The following is a 13,673-nucleotide window of genomic DNA, read 5'->3' on the forward strand; positions in this document are numbered from 1 at the left end:
CATGACTCAGCTCAATGATTCTTAGATTTCTTGGCAGAAGAGGGGAGAGTATTATTGTTGGCTTCATATCTTTCATATATGGTCTGCAGGTTCCTAATGTTTCCCTCAATTTTTAGGGAGTTATGCATCTTTCATCTTGAAGGCTGAAATTTACATGTGGTTAGCCTTCTCTGCTAACCTCTCGTTAAGTACTTTCTGCAAGATATTTTGTAGGTTGGAATTGATTATCCTGGTAGGGCCTATTCTTAGGAGAACTTGGGTTCTATTTCTCTCTCAGAATTACTGCATCGGGCTTCCTAAGGTTAAGATAGAGGCTTTCATTGGCATAGCAGTTCTCTTCTTGGCTCATATAGCTCTCTAGGATTTAAACTCGTTGCTTGGGCTTATAGCTCAGCTAGTGGGATCCTCTCGGGAGCATTGTATCTACATCTCTTTTGCCTCTCCTTTGTTATGTCTCTCCTACTCTTTGTATCATTAGATTCTAATCCCCTAAGGAATCTAGGCAAGACTGGAGGTTTTCTTCCTCCATTCTTTCCTACTGGTGCCCACACTGAATGGAGGATGTAATTATTTTTAAATTAATAAAAAATTTCAGGCCTTGGCCTTTTACCAATTAGAAAAAAAAAAAAGAACTCTAGAGGATTTAGCAATCTGAGTTTTTATATTAATGCCTTTTTTCTTACACAGAGCTGCCAGTGTTATTCAAACAGTTGTGCCTTTATTCATTCATCAAAAATAGAGTATGGTCTCCTTTTTTTACAAAACTAAAACCTTTTCCAATGATAGGAGAATCTTCTAGATTACCCCTAGGTAAACTACAAACCCATGTCACACTTTTATAAAAGAAAATGTTAATAGAACAATAAATGTTCAATTTAGATGACATAAAAGTGGCATTTGTATTTTGAATTTGAAGATGATGTAAACTGATGAAATGTGTAGAATTTGATGAAGTTTGAATCTTTTTTTTTTTTTTTTTTTTTTTCAAGGATTGATATTTTTTTTTAACTTTTAAAGTCAAATTTTTGATTGCTGAAAAATGTTGGAAATAGGGGGGTTTAGTTCCCACAAAAAAAAATACAAATCAACTTATTTTTTTATGATTTTGATATCCCTAATAGATGACATAAATATATAGTGCATAAAAACAAAATATGTATCAATTTTTTGATACATATTTTCTTAGTTTTAAAATTTTTAAGTCGAACATATGTGAATTTGATACTTTTTATCTCCCACCATATTTTGTTTATTTAATTTTTGATAATCAAAAAATAAAAAATACCCTTTTGGAGAAGACTCTCTCCTCTAGTGAAACATATTTTTTCCAATTTTTTGTGCGGTGATTCAATATTTTTTTTGTTTTTCGAACCAATGTCTTACTGAACATTAGAATACCTACTTGTAGTATTTTTGAAATAATATGTATTAAATCTAATCAAAACATCATAAAAATTATATGAGTAGATTCTTGACTTCAATCTCTACAAAAGGGTATATTTTCGTTTTTTAATAAATTGAATTTACTTGTAGAATTTTGTTGCAGAAGTCAGAAGATTTAGAAATTTGTCAAACTTGGTGATGTGGTTGCCACTTAGGATGCCACTTAGGACTTTCCGGCCAAAAGGGTTCTGGTCGGAACGTTGGAGGTCGACGCGACCAGTGATTTCAGCAATCACGCCTCTCAAACCCTTTATAAATAATGATTTATTTTTTAGTTTTTAAATATCAAAAAATCAAGGAGTGTGAATTGATTTTTGAATTAAATCAATTTTTTTTGCAAACAAAAGCGATGTTGTTGATATAAAGTAGCGAAGATTTCCAATTTTTTGAAGATTTGGGTTGAAGGCTTCTACTTTTTTAAGTATGTTCTTTAAATTTTTTTTTCAATTAAATAAATATCCAATATTAGGAGTTTTCAAGTATGTTATATTAAACTAAATATTTTTTAGATTTTATTAAACCTTATTTTTTGGATGCATAATTTGTTAAAGAAAAAATTGCATTGAAATGTTATTTACCTTTTATTTGTGGATTTATTTATGTAATTTTTTATTGAAAAACATTTTTTAATTGTTATGATCTATGATTTATTTCTTATATATGATATATATGTGTTTGTTTGTTTAGGTGTTCAATTGAAATTGAATCTGAATATTTTGTGCAATGGGGAATAAGAGGATTAGATCAAGGTTATATGATTGAAAAAGGGATGAAAAGAAGAAAGGTCATATAGAATGTAGTCAACAACAATCTGTTGATGCTCAAGATCAACCTATTAATGTTCAAGGAATGACAACTCAGGTACAAGATCAAATTGGTACATCGTCAAGTTCAAAATTGTTCTTAGGTATGAAAAATTTGATGAAAATGGATGAAGATAGTATTTTCAATGAAATTCCTTCTAAAGATATGGTACCTGAAAGCACAATAAAATTGCATTGAAATAAAATGTGGAATGATTATTTTGAAAATAAGTCTATTATTGGAAGGGCACAATTATTTGCTAAGTTATTTAGGAAAATAGAAATGACCCCTGTTTTGGAGTTGTTGGGTGTTGATAATAAGAAAATCTCACATGATACATCAGTAAAAGATACTATAATTGAAAATTTTCAAGAAGCATTGAAATGTATTGACAACACAAGTCGAGGTGTTGAATTAAGTGCCGCATGTAGAGCATTGATGACTATAATTTCTAGTAAGATATTGTCTCTAAAAAAATAAGCTCACATAATTTCTCAATTAGTGTAGGTATCTAGAATAATTGTTCAAAGATATATTAGGAAGAGAAATATGTTGGATGAAAACATTGAAAAAAATTGGGTAAATATCTATAGGGTTCCTCGAAAAGACATAATTTTTGAAGATATAGAAAAATAGTTCATTGATTATTGGACCAACCTCTCTCATGTTTCTTCCAATAGAAGGGACACTATATTGAGGATGACTTTAAGAAAGACTTTGTCTTTGTTTCATTTCAAAAGATTCCTAGATCAGAGAACAGAGCAGCAAATGCTATGGATACATTGGCATCTATACCACAACTACAAGAAACATAGTTTCACTATAAGTTCTTGGTGGAAGAGCTTCGCTATCCTGGTTATGATTCCCCTAATTCCCAAATGGTCTATTCTATCATTGGGCATGACTCATCTTGCTATAACTATACCTACTCCTACTTATGTGACCAAATCATCCCTGATAACCTTACTCGCAATGCAAACAGAAACCTGATCCGTAATGCTTCATAGTATGTCATCGTTACTAACCATCTATATAGGCGAGGTTTAGATAGTACTTTTCTTATGTGTCTATAACTTGAAGAGGATCAACATGTGTTATCTAAAGTCCTTGAAGGTAATTGTGGATCTCACTCAAATAGTCTAACTCTAGCTCAGAAACTGCTAAGAGTTGGCTACTATTGGCCAAATATGGAAAAAGATGTTATAAAATTTGCTAAAACTTGTCAGAAATGCCAGCTGCATGAAAATCTCATACATGCTCTAGCAAGGGAGCTCATACCTTTTATCACACATTGGCCTTTTCAACAATGGGCGTTTGACCTCATTGGCCAAATTTATCCATCATCATCTAATGGACATAATTTTATCATAACTGCCACCAAATATTTCACTAAGTGGGTTGAAGCGGTTCTGCTAATATAAGCAACTGATAAACAAGTGGCTATGTTGATTCTTAAATACATCTTCTACAGGAATGGGATCCCCTCCTCAATTGTAACTGACAATGGGGGGCATTTCAAGAACAAGGATATAGATAAGCTCTATGACAAGTTCAAAATCAAACAACATTGATCTTCCATATACTACCCTCAAGGTAATAGATAGGCTGGAGCATCTAACAAAACTCTGCTGACCATCCTGCATAGAACAAACAACAAATATGGAAAGGATTGGCATTTGGAGCTCAATCTAGTGCTATGGGCTTATAGAACAAGCATCAAAACACCTCTTGAGGCTACACCTTTTGTTTTGGTGTTTGGGGCTAAAGCAATCTTACCTATTGAGGTTGAAATTCCTTCTTTGAGAGTTTCTTTGCAAGGTCTTATCATTGATGAAGACCACAAAATATCTAGATTTCAAGAACTTGAGTTGCTGGATGAATGTCGGCAAGTGGCGTTCAATCATCTAAGAGCTTACTAGAAGAGAATGTCTAGAGGCTATAACAAGAAAGTTTGACATAGAGAATTTCAAGTTGGTGACCTTGTTTTGAGAGAGAATCCTAAAAATCAACATTGGGAACAAAAAGGGAAGTTTGAACCCAACTAGCTGGGTCCCTACATTGTTACCGTAGTCTTTAGCTCTAGCACTTACCAACTTTCAACACCGAAAGGAGAAAAGATTCATGAATCGATCAAAACAATCCACTTGAAGAAATTCTACACTTAGCATTCTCTGCTCCAGCAACCTATTTAGCTAAAATATCATGAAAAAAATCCTTAAAAATCATAAAAAGTCCTAAAAAAAAGAAGTATGGAATGACGGTATAATCAAGGAAAGAAGGTGAAAACCTAGTAAACAGGTGCCTCTTGTACTAAAGGACTCCATCTATCAATGCAAAGCTAGCATTTCTTTCTTTATTTCCCGTTTTTCTACATGTTTTCTTTAGTGTGTACATATCCTTCAATCACTTTTGTGACACCTTGGTTCTTCTTGGAACCCTCATGGCTTGAAACCGATCAATGTCTTAGTCTTAGGGAAATCAACTGATCAATCTAAATGTCCTAAGCAATTTAACCAAGTCATCTTTATGTCAGTAGTATTGGGTCATCCAATTCGAGTCAGTTACCTGTCTCCTAACCACTGTAGGGTTTTGCCACTGACATCTCATTAAACACACAAAGCAAGAACAATGAAAACAATCACTAAAACTATTTGAGATATGATTGAAATTCTCTTTGTATGATATCTTTTAAATTGTTTTTCATTTATTGTTCCTTCTGAGTAACTCAAGGAAGTCTATCTTGAGTAAGATGAGCAAGGACTAGGGGCATAATACTTTTCTTTGTTTTCTGCTTATAGGAATGATTTTGATGTGATGATATGATGAATACATAAGGATCCAGACAACTACTAAGAGAGGGGGTGAATCAGTAGATAGAAAACAAACTAAACTTTCACCAGACTCAAAACCCAACTCATAAATCAATCACTGAACTAACTGGTTCAAACACTGTACTACAAACTACAACTACACTATCAAGTTTATCGGTTGACAAGTATACCAAAATAACAGTGTAACAGATCTGAAACTCATAAACCATTTAACCAAAAATGAAATTACTTTACCAACATAAGTAATAGCACATTTTAGATAATTTCTGGTCATCTTAACATATCTAAGTGGCTTTACTAGTTAAACAAATTAACCATATCAAAACATAACCACAAAAACCATTCACCACTTGACACAATGATTTTTGATGTGAAAAACCAAATGGGAAAAACCACGGTGGGGATGAATACCCACAAGTATTCTGAACTGTTCTGAAGTTTACCCTGTTAGGAGCCAAGCCTTGTTAGAAGCTTTACAAAAATGTCATGTTAGAAGGGACACTATATTGATGATAGATGAAGATGGTACAAAAATTTCACATCCAAAACATTTTCTAGATACAACACAAAGTGAACTATTTCAAGCATTCAAGCAAGAATTTTTAGATGTGAAGATTTTTCAAATGGTGTTTGAGAGATTGCATCCTTTCTTTGTATGCATAAATAAGGTACGTGAAACTTGTTGTTGTCTAAATCATGTTGAATTTCATCTACACTTGTAATCATATAAAAAAATCATGGCAACAATTAATCGAAATCTAGTCATTCCTACAAGTACAACACAATTTGTGAAATCTATTTATGTGATAAATTAGAAGATTTAGATGAGTTCAAAATATAGTGTATAAAATGTGCATACATTGATTGTGGAGATTTGAATAAGTTTTTATTGCAAACTAAGAATATTGATATTACAATGCAAGTTATGTCGAAGATATTTGAACATGAGACATACCAAACTAAATCGGGAGCTGAATCCAAAAAATTGTGTTGAAAGATAGTGAATTGCCCTACATTGAGTTTATGACTAGATTTTACAGTATCATATATCCAGATATCCAACATTGTCATGGTGCAAGATGGCAACCTAAATAGTTTCATGAGTTAAAGAATTGTTTTCCACTAGGTTGTATTATTTCAATTGTAGATTTCTCTGAGAACTATGCATTCAATCCTCACATAGAAATTCAAAGTCAATATTATCATTCTAAGAAAGTTGCAATATTTGTACAAGTTTTCTATAGACATGCACAATTTTAGGTGGATGGTATAGAGAGTATTGAAAATGAATGCATTAACATCAAGGAGGTTCATTTCTATATCAGTGATGATACGTGTCATGATAGGAGCTATGTAGCACATTGTTTTGGAATGTTTTTTGAATATATAAGAGAACATGGGATAAATTGTTCACAACACTGGATTTGGTCAAATGAATGTGTCGTTAAGTGTTCTTCTAAAATTGTTTTTAAATTTTCTTATGTGTTTTAAATTTTGAAACTAGATTTGATTTTAACACCAAGTACATATGTGTGTAACTATTCATGTGAGGACAATTTAAGTCTGCAAGAGATTTTAAGTGGATATCCTTAGAACATGCTCGACATAGCATAAATTTTTTATGGAACATCTTTGAGAGTGAACATGGAAAAGAAGAGCATGATGGAGCAGGTGCATGTGTGAAGCGTGCACTTTGCCAACATGAACTTCCAGGTACATTCTCTTTATTTACTTTAATTTTTAATTTATCTTTATATCAAGCAATTTAAGTATATATGGGCAAGCCCACTTTCCTAAAGAGATCTTTCTTGTGTACAGGTAACACCATATGAAATTCAAATGAAATTGTTGAATGGTGCAAAAGTCATTTTGGTAGTCATCATACTGTTGGAAACCAAGAACACTGAGAGTGGGGGTAAATCAATGTTCTACCGGAATAGAGAATTTTAACCTTATTAATACAACAACTTATCAATTGGTAAACATAAAAGCATATAACAATAAGAAACAATGCAACCACAAAGATAAACACCATAATACCATAGATTTATACGTGGAAAACCTCAAAGAGGAAAAACCAGGATGGGATTCGAGACCCACAATATCTATCCACTGATAAGATGAATAAATATTACAATAAGGGGCCTACATATGTAGGAAGGACAACAACCTACAACACACTTCTCATCACAAAAGGAGTCTCACTGACTACATAAAACATCCGACAATAATCTGGAATGAAGATTGAACTTCAAGTGTAGCATCTCGCATGCCTGAGTATAGTTCCAGTTAAGCTCAATATCAGAGGCCTAAAACATCTTCCACAATCCTAGCTTGACCACCTATGATCGACCAAATCCTCTATGAGATCTTACATCATATATATACAAACCCTTGACCACAAACAATAAGGTTGGCCACCTAAAACATAATACAATAAATTCACAACTCAAACCCATAATCAAATGATAGACCAAGTTGTCTTAGAAGAAAAATTAATGTAAACCAATCCTTAAATCCTGCCAGTAACACATCAAGAATATCCTCCAACACATTACATAAGAAGGTCCATAACCTAGATAATTCGGGACCCAATTTAGGTTCACACACGCTAAAGCAATGATCCCAATCAATCAAGTCTCAAACACGATCACCATCAACATCCTGAATCTCTACTAGAAGCTGCACCAACACCACTTATGCATATCATCAAAGTTCTTAAACAATTCTCTACTGGTGAAACCCTCACCGAAACAACAAACCAAGCTTGTGAGCATACAAGATAGAATCCAATCACCAAATAAAAACTAATTGACAGAACATGAATTTGAGTAGCATGAATAAGACCATTCCATAACCCAAACGTACCGGAGGATACCTGATCACCATGATCTTATCCAACCAAAAACCAAACAATGTACTTGGACCAGCCAGATACCAGTAAATTGCCAAAGAAGCTAATGTAGCCAGTGCTTCCAGTGTTTCCATCAATGACAAACATCAATGCAACAAATAATCAATTCCTCCAAATTGCCAACAATATCCCCCTTTGGCATTGATGTGTAACCTAGATGTGAAAAACATCCAAGTGCCAAGAAATGCCAAAAAAGTCTCCTCCAATGGAATACAGCCAACAATCTCCCACAAATGATATGGCAATAAGATTTAGAAATGTATCTATACCAAATAACCATCCATAGACCTGAACCAAACTTCCCCAATGGGATACAACCAAACTAAAATTTTGTTCCTCCAATAATCTCCCTCTTAGATTGATATCTATGTCAAGCTTTGTATTACACATAAGTATCTCTCCCCTTAATGTATATAACTCCTTAAGTTTTTCACATGAATATCTCTCCCCCTTTGACATCAATGCCAAAAATGTGACATAAATATCAAAGCAAAAACATAAACCACTAAATATAAAAAATGACTACTCCCCCAAAGCAGTAGCATCCCCACATAAATATAGAATAAACAATAGCTCTGATAATGCATACCAGATTGATGCCAAATACCATCACTCAGTTCTCTACCCGAGGGACAAAAAACCTTAAAATGCTCAAATGATTCCTCAAACCAATCCGAGTTCATTTGCTTCCACCAACTCCTTCAGAAAGTTATACTTGATAGAAATACCAGATGATAATAGAGACATAGTTATTACAATGAATTGCTGCCTGTACATCACAATCCATCAATAAATCCCTAAACATATGCTTCATCTATAGAACTTGTGTACAATTAGTAGCAGCAACAACATACTCAACTTCAGTAGTAGATAAAGAAGTACATGATTGTTTCTTGCTGATCCATGAAACAAATTTCTTTCTAAGAAAGAAAGCTTCACCGTATGAGCCTATCTGGTTACCTATATCTCTAACCCAATCCGCATCTGAACATGCTCAAAGTGTAAATTCATCATTAAAAAAAACCATACTAGATAATCCATGAAAATATCTGAAAATCCTAGCTACCAGAGCAAGGATTCAACATAATCAATTCATTCCTTTTGAAAATATCCATAGAAAACCAATAAATCCAAGTTCCAATACATCCAATTCCATGTGTTGTCCTTATCTAATTGATCCAATTCCTCTTCCATATTATTCATCCAACATTCATCCTTACATGCTTCAATAACTGATGCTGGTACAAATAAAGAAATTAAGCATACCTCATCAGCTGTCAACCTTCTTCTTATCCAATTATCTGATCTTCTGAATGTATCAGCCTCACATACCTATAAATATTTTGACACTTTGTTCCTCTTCTTGTTCTTCACTTACTATTGAATTTTTTGATACTGTCGGGATAACTGGTTCAACATTCTATTCTGGTAAAGGTGTTACTGGTTTAGTTAAGAGCATTTCCACTATCAGTTCATGCTCATAAATTTTGATTTGACCTCTATTCAAATCATCCACCTTGACATTAGTACTCTCCACAATTCTCTGCAATCTTTTATTATAACTTCTATATGCTTTGCTTTCATTAGAATAACCAAGAAATATTCCTCCATCACATTTAGGATCAAATTTATAATGAAATCATCTCTCCTGATATAACATTACTACCAAATATTTTGAAGTACTTAACTGTAGATGTATGACCAAACCATAATTGATAAAGTGACTTACCGGTGAACCAAACTAGATCCAAGATCCAACAATTTTTTGTTGGTTAACCTCCAAACCTACTTCCAAATATCTAAAACAGGCTTTTAGACCACTACTAGGGGAAATGAAAGATCTATCATCAATTTGCCTCCCCCTAAGGTGAATGCCTTAGTTATCGGATAAGTTTCTTGCCAGTGCAGGAAAAATCTGATATGCCAGTTGAGTAACCAGGTTATATCCTTCAGCTAAATGAACATTTGGGGCAATTGATTATGTCGATTGAGCCTCAAAATTTATAACCCACTTCTTCTCATGCTCCTTCCGAGTGTCATAAACCTTCTTCTTTCCCTTCTCATTAGCTTTATCTCATCCTGCTGGTGGATCCTTGCTTCTGCAAAATTTAGCAACATGTCCCACTTTGTTGCATGCATAACATGTAACATTGTTCTTCTGAATTGCCTTACTGTAATCTTGACCATTCCTTGACTTGCATTAATTAGCCATATGTCTAAACCTTCCACATGCATGATGTTTTACATTCATTCTGCAATCTTCTATCCTATGACCATACTTCTTACAATTTGAACATTCACCAGGAACTATATTATTATTCTGATTTTCTCTCTTTCTACAATGCCTAGCTATATGACCAAATATATTGCAAACAAAGCATCTACCATTAAATTTATATGCCTTGGGCTTACTTACCGGTGACCTTACTTACCGGTGACCTTTGATTCTAGTTGACCTTTTGATCTTCATTTGTAGTACCAAATCTCTCTCCATGCTCAAATCCAAGATCTCTAGTATCTCCAGTATCCCTCTGATCCTTCAATAATTCATCAAGATTAGTATAACTAACATTGAACTTTTCTTTGTACTCATTTGTAATAATCAGATAATCTCTTAGGATTGTTACCATTCTTTCCAATTCTTGCTCATTTTTTCATGAATGCATCAATTCAGCTCTCAACATATCATTCTCATGAACCAACCTAATGCATTCCTAAGATCTTTCTTTCAGAGATATAGCAAGATTTTCTTCCTTCTTCTTCCAGTTTTCAATCTCCTTTGACATCCTCATAGTTAGGGCTTGCATTTCATTCCTCATGACCATGTTCTCCTAACTCAACTTCTGACATTGCTCCTTAAGGGCATCCTTCTCTTCATCATCCTGATTTTGTAAAAGTTCCATCCTTTTAGCTTGTGCAATTGACAACCTCTCCTGCAGGGTAAAAATAAATTCCTTCACATACCTCAACTCATCTTGCATCTTCATGTTCCTCAATCTTTCAACATCATAGTCTTCAAGAGCTACTTGAAGTTCCTTCCTTAAACTGATCTCCATAGATTTTGGATACAGGATCTTCCTCAAGCTATTAAACTTCCTCTGAGGCACAAGGCTCTGATACCAAGTGTTGGAAATCAAGATCACTGAGAGGGGGGGGTGGGGGGGTGAATCCGTGTTCTACCAGAGTGGAGAATTTTAACCTTATTAATACAACAACTTATCAATCAGTAAACATAAAAACATATAACAATAAGAAACAATGCAACCACAAAGATAAACACCATAACACCATATATTTATACATGGAAAACCTCAAAGAGGAAAAACCATGGTGGGATTGGAGACCCACAATATCTATCCACTAATTAGATGAATACATATTACAATAAGGGGCCTACACATGCAGGAAGGCCAACATCGTAGAGCACACTGCTCATCACAAAAATATTCTCACTGAATACATAAAACATCAAACAACAATCCAGAATGAATATTGAACTACAAGTGTAGCATCTCCCATGCCTGAGTACAGTTTTGGTTAAGCTCAATATCGGAGGCCTAAAACCTCTTCCACAATCCTAGATTGATCACCTATGATCAACCAAATCCTCTTCCTGAATGATTATTATGTTATTCACTCACATACATCACTTTTATCCTCACATATATTTTCCCATGATCTACAATGAGATCCTACATCATATATATACAAACCCTCGACCACCTAAAAGATAATACAATAAATTCATAACTTAAGCCCATAATAGTTTTGTTGAATCATTTTAGGCATGATGAGAAGGTTAACTTTCCTTATTTTCTGTTATGCTCTATGAACGCCACCATTAAGGCCTATAAAGAGAACCCAATGGGGGACACTAGCATGCATCAAGGTTTAATGGTCCTTATTTATGACCATCTCAAGGCTAATCAGATTGCTCACCCACAACCCTCTATTGAGTCTGAGGAGGATGGGTCAGACTCTATTTTTTTTGTGGATGAGGGTTCCGACAGTGACCCAACGAGTGACTCTGAGGAGAGTTTAGATGACTTGGATTTTGAAATTGGTAAGAAGAGGAAATATATGAAAACCAGACCTTCTTCCTCAAAGGGAAAATCCACCAGATTACCTCCTCCTCCTCCTCGGAGGTCTTTGAAGACTCAAAGAAGGAGAAACCCCAGGGTTCTCTGAAAAAGAAAACTAAAGTCCATACTCAGACTAGAAAAAAGCATAAGAGAAAGGAGGAGAATGTGAAGGAGCTGGAGGCTCATAAGTAGGAAAAGATTTTGGAAGCTGAACAGAACCTGAAGAAGGTGATCGCTAGAGAAGTTCATAGGGTTGATGACACAGCTACTATTGGTGACACTCCAAAAAAGGAATAGGACAACTGTAGTAAGATTGATCTTCCCCTGAACCCTTCTCCTGAGGGTATTAAAGGCTTTATGGACACCATGGAGTGGTTAATAACCAGTTGCAAGAAAGCTATGGATGACAACAAGAAGCTCAGCCACAGAATTCAGATTCTGGAAACTATCAAGACTGGGTTAGGGAAGACTATGGCTGATTATATTGAGGACCTAAAAAATACTATTGCAAAAGCTGAAAATATAAGAGACTCCTTCAACCCTAGATTTGAGAAAATAGAGAAAGACCTGTTGGAGAGGAAAACTCTTGCTGACGCTATGGATCAAACTATATCAAGCAATGTCAGCAAAGTCAGCAAAATTGAGGATTCCCTCAAGAGTATTGCAGAGAAAAGTTTAGACATCGTGAAGGTTTCAGCTGGCAATACTAAAACTCTCATCAACAAATTGGACGAGGAGAAGGATACCCAAGATATTGACCTTGACACTGAAGGCACAGGAGATGCTCAAGGACCCAGAACTAGAACTAGAGATAAAAAGAAAGAAAAGAAGCCTAATAAGGATCTGGATGATCTCAAAGCTGTTACGGCTACCTATGACCAATTGGTGAAAAAGGCGGAGGACCTTTTGAAGACTATAACTGTGTAGTGCCTTCCTAGTTTCTTTGCTATCTTTTTGGTATGCTGGCTTTAGTGCCAGTCATTTTTTAAGTGGTTGTTATGCTCTGGACTCTTTGATGACTTATCTTATTTACCTATGTTAAGGGTTTCAAGTCTTGAAAACCTATTTTTCTTAGTTAATCAGAACTTAAACCCATAATAAAATTTAAATCCCACTAGTAATGCATTAGGAACACCCTCCAACACATTACATAAACTGGTCTATAACCTAGATAAACCAGGACCCAATTTAGGTCCACACATGCTAAAGCAATGATCCCAATCAACCAAGTCTCAAAAATGATCACCATCAGCATCCTGAATCTCTACTAGAAGCCACACCAACACCACTTATGCATATCATCATAGGTCTTCAACAAAGCTCTACCGATGAAACCCTCGCTGGAACAACAAACCAAGCTTGCCAGCATACATGATAACATCCTATCACCAGATCAAAACCAACTGACTGAACATAAATATGAGTAGCCTAAATAAGCCAATTCCATAACCCAAACATACCAGAGCATACCTGATCATCATGATCTAATCCAACCAGAAACCAAACAACCTATCGGGACCAACCAGATATCGGTAAACTACCAAAGAAGATAGTGTAGTTGGTGTTGCCAGTGTTACCATCAATGACAAACATGAATGC

This window comes from Cryptomeria japonica, chromosome 1, assembly GCF_030272615.1.
Source record: "Cryptomeria japonica chromosome 1, Sugi_1.0, whole genome shotgun sequence".
Taxonomy (NCBI): domain Eukaryota; kingdom Viridiplantae; phylum Streptophyta; class Pinopsida; order Cupressales; family Cupressaceae; genus Cryptomeria; species Cryptomeria japonica.